Source organism: Tupaia chinensis, unplaced genomic scaffold, assembly GCF_000334495.1.
Source record: "Tupaia chinensis unplaced genomic scaffold, TupChi_1.0 Scaffold139767_1, whole genome shotgun sequence".
Taxonomy (NCBI): Eukaryota; Metazoa; Chordata; class Mammalia; order Scandentia; family Tupaiidae; genus Tupaia; species Tupaia belangeri.
Genome location: NW_006199647.1, coordinates 744,243 through 752,354, shown reverse-complemented (window position 1 = coordinate 752,354; position 8,112 = coordinate 744,243). Strand labels below are relative to the sequence as shown.

General features: G+C 51.5%; 1 protein-coding gene across 1 annotated transcript in view; it reads left to right on the top strand.

Moving 5' to 3' along the window:
* LOC102488773 (collagen alpha-1(XXV) chain) overlaps window positions 1-8,112 on the top strand; it is a 307,254-nt gene that overhangs the window by 219,750 nt on the left and 79,392 nt on the right. The gene's annotated exons all lie outside the window — the stretch shown is intronic.

Below are 8,112 nucleotides of genomic sequence, written 5' to 3'. Positions count from 1 at the left end.
CCGGCGGGCCAAAGGCTCCCGGCAGGGCCGGCCCGTGGCCTCCTGCGCTGTTTGCTGCTCCCCTCTCACTCCTCCTCCTTTCCTGCTGCTGTGTAATTAAGATGGTCATGATGAGGGGGATTCTGCAGAAAACACGACAGTGAGAGAGAAACCCACTCTGCAGTCTGTGACCTACGGGGCCCTTAATAATTCATTAACCACTGAGGAATTATTAACGGCCCCAGAAAGTCACAAGTTGGATGATCATGTCTTGTACAGAGGCTGACTGTCACGTTTCCTTGGAAAATATTTTTTCTTCCATTGACACGAGCCAAGTCCTGCTTTTTCCTTAGTCAGACTTACCTGTGTCACTTAGCAGTTCCCCAGCCTCTCACGAGTGTAGAGACACGGACGAGGGTCCAGTCGGTGTGGACGGAGCTTCCTCCCCACCGTGTCCAGGGTTGTGAAGCCTCATCCCAGAGCTGTGGTGAACCGCCTCCCTCCCTGCCGTTTTCCGTAATCACTGACAGCCCGTGTCAGTCACGCAGGGAGAATGGGCGACGGTGCCTTACATGAAAATCAGCGATTCCGTTTCAGCTTTCACAGAAGAGGCTTACAGCTTATTATGGTTTGTTTTTAAACCACATGTGGGAGTCGTAAGTCGTAGCTGATGAGGTGGTAGGACTGGTTACTTACCAGGGTAGCCCAGATGGCACCTGGTTTACAAAACGTAAACTCTGTTCCTCGTGGGTCCTGAAATCAGAGACCTTCCCGAGAAAACAGCCGGCCTGCGCTGTGCAAGTTGCCCCGTTGCTTTCGGTCTTTTAAGGCATCAGAAAGGTTCTCCTCGGTCTCGATTAAGTTCACAGCAAACACGGGACACTGCCATTCACTTTTTCCCTAAGTTTTTCACTAGTAAATAACGCCAGCACCTCATTTAATATTACTAAATTGAAAGGCCTATTAGACTGCAAATTGGTTCAAGTAATTATAGGAAGACAAAAGCTTGCTTCTGAAAATATATGGGCAAGTTTCTGCGATGCGTGGAATCTTAGGTACTTTTAGTCACGCCGGGCGCATGTGCGTGCATGCCCAAGATCCCGAGAGGAGAATGGAGAAGGGATTGAGGTGTGGCCATCCCCCCTGGGGGTGATTTCTTGCTTTCTGTCTCTCTGTCTCTCTCTGTCTGTATGGCGAGCGCACGTGCCCTATAGCAGAAACCTCTCAAAAAAAAAAAAAATTTCTCTTGAAAAATTGGAAGACCTGGAACCACTGGGTCGGCATGCTTTTTGCCATTTTTTGCTCCTATTAGTAATAATTCTCCCACTTTTCACAGTTTCTGAAAAATAATCTGGATGATTGGGTAAAATTTTTGCTGCTCTGCTCATTGCTTTGGAAGTCGTTTATTTGAGCTAAGACGCAGTAAGTTCCCCAGGGTTTCCCTTATGATCCCTCACTTTGCTCAGCGGTCCTACCAATATCTGTGCCCATTTTTAATCCATGTAACTACATTTTTTGACAGAGAATAGGAAGCTAAGTAGGAACTGCCTGCTACTGCTTTGTGCTGTCAACATTTCAAATACTCTGAGTTGACTGGGAAAAATGTCTTCCCGTTGTACTTCTCTTCCTGGTTCCGACCCGAAGTGCTCGTCTTGTCGCCCAGACCTTCCCAGTCCCTGCGGGCCCAGTGCTCCCGGCAGACTCTCTGTCCCTACAGGCCGGTGCTCCCGGCAGACCCTCCCTGTCCCTGTGGGTTCGATGCTCCCGGCAGACCCTCCCCGTCCCTATGGGCTGGTGCTCCCGGCAGACCCTCCCCATCCCTATGGGCCGGTGCTCCCAGCAGACCCTCCTCGTCCCTGTGGGCCTGGTGCTCCCGGCAGACCCTCCCCGTCCCTGTGGGCCGGTGCTCCTGGCAGACTCTCCCCATCCCTGCAGCCCGGTGCTCCCGGCAGACTCTCTGTCCCTGCGGGCCCGGTGCTCCCAGCAGACCCTCCTCGTCCCTGCAGGCCTAATGCTCCCGGCAGGGCCGGCCCGTGGCCTCCTGCGCTGATTGCTGCTCCACTCTCACTCCTCCTCCTTTCCTGCTGCTGTGTAATTAAGATGGTCATGATGAGGGGGATTCTGCAGAAAACACGACAGTGAGAGAGAAACCCACTCTGCAGTCTGTGACCTACGGGGCCCTTAATAATTCATTAACCACTGAGGAATTATTAACGGCCCCAGAAAGTCACAAGTTGGATGATCATGTCTTGTACAGAGGCTGACTGTCACGTTTCCTTGGAAAATATTTTTTCTTCCATTGACACGAGCCAAGTCCTGCTTTTTCCTTAGTCAGACTTACCTGTGTCACTTAGCAGTTCCCCAGCCTCTCACGAGTGTAGAGACACGGACGAGGGTCCAGTCGGTGTGGACGGAGCTTCCTCCCCACCGTGTCCAGGGTTGTGAAGCCTCATCCCAGAGCTGTGGTGAACCGCCTCCCTCCCTGCCGTTTTCCGTAATCACTGACAGCCCGTGTCAGTCACGCAGGGAGAATGGGCGACGGTGCCTTACATGAAAATCAGCGATTCCGTTTCAGCTTTCACAGAAGAGGCTTACAGCTTATTATGGTTTGTTTTTAAACCACATGTGGGAGTCGTAAGTCGTAGCTGATGAGGTGGTAGGACTGGTTACTTACCAGGGTAGCCCAGATGGCACCTGGTTTACAAAACGTAAACTCTGTTCCTCGTGGGTCCTGAAATCAGAGACCTTCCCGAGAAAACAGCCGGCCTGCGCTGTGCAAGTTGCCCCGTTGCTTTCGGTCTTTTAAGGCATCAGAAAGGTTCTCCTCGGTCTCGATTAAGTTCACAGCAAACACGGGACACTGCCATTCACTTTTTCCCTAAGTTTTTCACTAGTAAATAACGCCAGCACCTCATTTAATATTACTAAATTGAAAGGCCTATTAGACTGCAAATTGGTTCAAGTAATTATAGGAAGACAAAAGCTTGCTTCTGAAAATATATGGGCAAGTTTCTGCGATGCGTGGAATCTTAGGTACTTTTAGATAAGGAGGGTATTGGCCCTACCAGAAAGTGCAGCTAAACCCGTTTTGAGTCCACATCGTCAGTAGCTTTCGACGACTATTTCATCTCTACTCTTGACACTTTGGGCTGGCTTGTTATCATCTAAACATTTGAAATTTGGAAGTATAAAAAGAAATTTGAGGTAAATAATTTGAATATTATTATTATAGTTATTTCAAGTAAATTATGTGTGCAACTGAATATTACTACTTAAAATAAAATGTAATGAACATTCCAGAATGCGATATACAACCTAACTATTTTTAAAACATACTGCATTTCATTTAATAACAATATCATCAACCACAGCCAGGAAATTTGAACCCAAAAAAATGGAAAGTTCATACTGTGATTTCTAATACCCACGTCGTTAGGAAGTTTAGGATTAATTTCACAGAGGCCGGGGTCTCCCGCTCCGAGATTCCTAAGAAGCCGTGATTTTGTGAGGACCATGATGGCAGCTTTCGTTCATGGCCCAAGGCGGGAGCCTCCTCCCAAGCGGAGCCATCCTTACGCGATGGAGGACTTCCTTTCCAAAGGGGAATTACACCTCGTTTTGATTTTCTTCCTCCTCGAAGTACTGGGAAAGTCAGACTTGGAAGGTTTTATGATTTCAGAATCAGTGCTCCGAGTTGCCATGGGATTGGTAGGGTGAGCAGCCACAGCCCGTTCTCCGAGGCTCACGGAACTACGGAAGTTCCACGGGAGGGCCCGGCCTGGTGTTTCCGCCCTGGGTGACGTCCTCCTGCCTCGTCCTGTTTCAGATTCAACCCTGAGCAGCAGTAGGTCGAGCCCGCTGACTGGTGGTCCTCCAGCCCGGCTCTCCCCTCGGATGAGGGTTTATTTGGGCTATAAAATGTTTTAAGCTAGCTTTGAATTGGTTACATGCACTTAAAATAGGGAGCCTGCACTTGAAAAAGAAAATGTGGCTCCCTGGCCCGTCTCGAAGCAGGCGAAGCCGCAGCAGCGCTGGGCTGTCCTGTGCAGAGATGCGTTCACAGGGCTGCGTAGACTGTCTTCCTTCGCGTCGCTGAGCAGACCCGGGAAACACTGCAGGACTGGGATGTGGACTACAGAGGGGCACGAGAGAGGGCCCAGTCTAACCTCGGAGGACGGTCCCTAGGCCAGTACCCCTGGAGCAGCTTTGCCTTCCGTGTGCTCGCCACTGTTCCGTTAGCTTCTCGTGGCTCAGGTCACTTTTGAAGAGCTCGGGGACCCCAGAGGGCTGCACTTCACCCAAGGGCGACGGTGCGCCCGAGGCGTGGGAGACGACGTGTGAGGACCACCGCCAGCTCCTAGGGGCGGATCCTCGGATCCTGCTGCCTGTTCCCCGAGTGGAAGACGAAGGGGCTGGGCCAGGGCCCATGCCCCAGGAGCCACGGAGTGGAGTCTGTGCCCTGCCGTACTGGGAAGCTGAGCAAATACACGTGGAGGACAGCAATCAGTCGTTTCCTAGGGAACCGCAGGGCGCTTGCTTTTCTCCCAGGAGGGTCAGTGAAGAGCGGCCGAGCTCCTCGCACAGGCTACCAGATGCCCGTCACAGTGCCAGGGCCCTCCCAGCCAGCGAAGCCCTTATTCCCTTATTTTCCTGGCACCGTTCTTCCGGTTCATGGTGTGCCTCCTCTCCCCGACGGAGCCCTTCCCTTCAGAGAATGGATGGGGTATATTCAAGCCACTGTGAGTCCCCAAGTCCCCAGGCTGGTGACCTCGACTAGGGAGCACCCTAGCTTTTACAGAGAATGAACGCACAGTTGCGTCATGGCAGGGCCTTGTGACACCGCACCACCGTGAGAACGCAGGTGTCTGCTCGGGCACCACCACCCCACGTGTGAACTTCAAACACATGTTGCAGAGAATTTGCACGGAACTGAATTAATGACTTGCTTTTGCATTATTTATTGTTTTGAAGAGGGAGTTAAGACAATTATTATGCAGTGTTTGGTAATCAACTTGATGTTCTAAATGGGACTTTTGGAGAATATTTTATTTTATAAAAGAACAAAATTTTCACAGCTCTCCTTTTGTATTTACTTGCAAAATACATATGCAATTATAAATGTGTTTATTCACTAGAGCAACTAACGAGCAGATGTGTATCAAGTTGCTGATCAGATTGCATTAATATGTAAAGTCAGATTTATAGCTGTAAATTTATTTTCAATTGCTATAAATGCATATAGAATATAATATGTAATTCAGATTAGCATCTGGACAGGGCATTCCCAGACTAGCTTATGTTAGCACCCCCTGTTGCCTGAAACCAGACTCACGGCCTTGCCGCCGCGCTGCGGCCTCTCTGTACTCCGTGGTCGGCCAGGTGCTCTTCGTCATCCGGTCTGTCAGGTGCTCTCTGTATTCCGCGGTCAGCCAGGTGCTCTCCGTACTCCGCGGTCCGTCAGGTGCTCTCCGTATTCCGCGGTCCGCCAGGTGCTCTTCGTCATCCGCTTCCGACCAGCCGCACAACCCCTTCTTGGAACCCTCTGTGTCAAACGTGTTTCAGAATTCAGAGTTTTAAAGAGTTAGAAAGTTAAATTACTCACGGATTATCGCATGTGTCTGCCACCCTGAGAGGCCCGCACGCCCCATAATCAAACCACCAATCTCCGTGGGGAAGTACACGCGTGCTCCCACTGAGAAGGGTCCCTGTGATTGCAGCTCACCTGCTCAAGGATGTGTTCGCCCCCACGTGAGCTTGCTGCAAACTGAGAAAAAAGCTTTTAGTTAAATTTATGGAAAACGGGGGCCAGCGGGTGGCGTGGTGGTAAAGGGTGCTGGACTCCCACATGGCAGGCTGCGGTTCGAGTCCTGGACCTAGGTGGCTTGCTTTCTTGCCCCTCGCCCTCTGCCCCTGTCTCTCTCTGGTCAAATTTAAATTAATTAATTAATTAATTAAGTTAAATGAAATAGTTATTTAAAGAAATACATAAAAAATAAATTCATGGAGAACTGTTTTATCTTCGGGGACTTTGGACTCTGCAGTTAGGTTAGGGACCCAGACTCTCTCTTGGTTTTAAATCTGTCCTCCATGACTACGTGAGGACTGTCACCGCAGACCGACGCTCGGGGCCTTCACCGTGTGGCAGCCTCGCAGCTGCCCGCGCCCTGCCCTCTGGGAACGGCTCCCACATCTGCATCTGCCAGCTTTCCCAGGCTCTTCCTAGAGAGCCAGACCCAGAACCAGGCCAAGTTCTGCCTACCTCTGGGGGAGCGCGGATTTAGGGGATGTTCTGTTTGAATTGGTGTTCCTTGGGGTGCTAGCTCCCCTCCCTAACCACCCCCACACACTAGGCTTAAACTTCTGCAGCCCTTCCCACCGGCCTATAGCATGCAGTCAAGAGATGCTCGCGACATGAGGGAGTTGATGTTTCCATTGAAATGTCCCTTGTCCTCATTGGTCTGACCTCCCAGCCCTGGTCACCACCGTGCCCCGTCTCGGGCCCTGCCCAGATGGAGCACAGAACCCAGGTCTTGAGGAGAGGGCCCAGGCCTGGTCCTAATCTCTCTATCCCCAGGCCCAGGGTGATTCGGAGGAGTGTATTTTGATTTGGTTCCCGGTGCTGGATACGTGACACCATCAGGCAGGAAAGGTGGCAGTGCCCTCCGAGGTGGCCTGCCGCAGGGGCCTCGGGCTACTCCATTTTGCAAGTCTCAGCCTCCTCACGCGTCCTTGGGCAAGTCCTCCCTGGCTGCCTGACCTGGGCGAGGGCCCTTTCCCATGCGATCTCAAAGCGTCTGTCCACAGTCACCGTCTGTCCTTCTGTCTGTCCACAGTCACCATCTGCCCTTCTGAGGTCTGCATCTCTATCCAAAACCTGTTTCCTATGACCCCTTGATTTCTGGATCAAAGCCTCCACTCTCTGTGTTGGTCAGAGAGACGGGCATCAATCTCCTTAGGGTTCCACACTTTCCCCTGTGCCAGGACAGTTGCCCACCCCGGGCCTTCTACAGAGTGTGCTGCCAGGGCAGCGTGGCTGGCTGGTGCGTAGTCCGCAGGCAGGGTGTCACGCTGCATCTGTGGATGCAGCAGCCTTCCTGGGCTTACATGCCCTGGTCCAGGCGAGGGAATTGCTGCAGCGCCACCCCTGCCCCCCTCCTAGGCACAACACACAGTCGCTTCCTTGAGGGGTCCTGGCCTTCCCGGAGGTGCTCCTGGCAAGCAGGTTAGGTCCCCTCAGTCCTTGGTGGCTACAGGTCTGCGTCTCTCTTCCGGCTTGGGTGTGTCTTTCCTAGATGGTTTTGGTTTCTAGAAATGCTAGTAGTTTTGTTTTCTACCCTGCCTTCCCATGCAGTCAGCAGAGGGCCAGCTCAGAGTGTGACTAGGGGGCCAGAGAGATGGGAAATACAGAGAAGGAGAGCAGGGGTGAGTGTCCGCAGAGACCACGGGCGAAGCAGGTGCCCGGCGTCTGCTTTCTTGGTGACCCGCTGAGCTCTGCGTGCCCTGGGGTAAGTTTCATCTTCCTTTCCTCCGTATTCTCACTACCCAGTGTGCTTTGCATATGGAACTTTACTAAATTCTTCTTGAATAAATGGAGTGAAATCTAGAGACCGGAAGAATTCATGGAAGATAAAACGCACAAGGGGGCGGACTCCGCAGCAGGGAGCCGGGGGCCAGCGTGGCTCTTCTTCCCCTTCCCCTCACTGCTCTTGTCTGCTGAAGGCTGGCGTGAGGGAGGAAGGAAGTTGTTCGTGGTCCTCTCTCGTTTGTGGAGGTCACTAGAAGAGTACCTCGCACGTGGCCAGGTCAGATGAGTGCCAGCCGTCCTCCACAGCCCTGCTTGTTCACCCATTCGCAGTTGGTCTTCACTCACCTGGAGCCTCAGTGTAGCATCGGCTAGTGGGGAAGCGGCATTGTCCTCTTTCCTGTCCACGCAATTTGTAAAATTCACACTTACCATTTACATAGGAAGAGATCATTTCTGGGGTGACTAAGGTTAACATTTACGATAGAACGTAACAGAATGGAATTTAGAATACCCATAAAATTTTTTAAATTAACTTTTTTGAGCCAGTTGGAAGTATTATGTTCAACTATAAAAGGATACTTTCTATAATTAACGCTTCCATAACACAC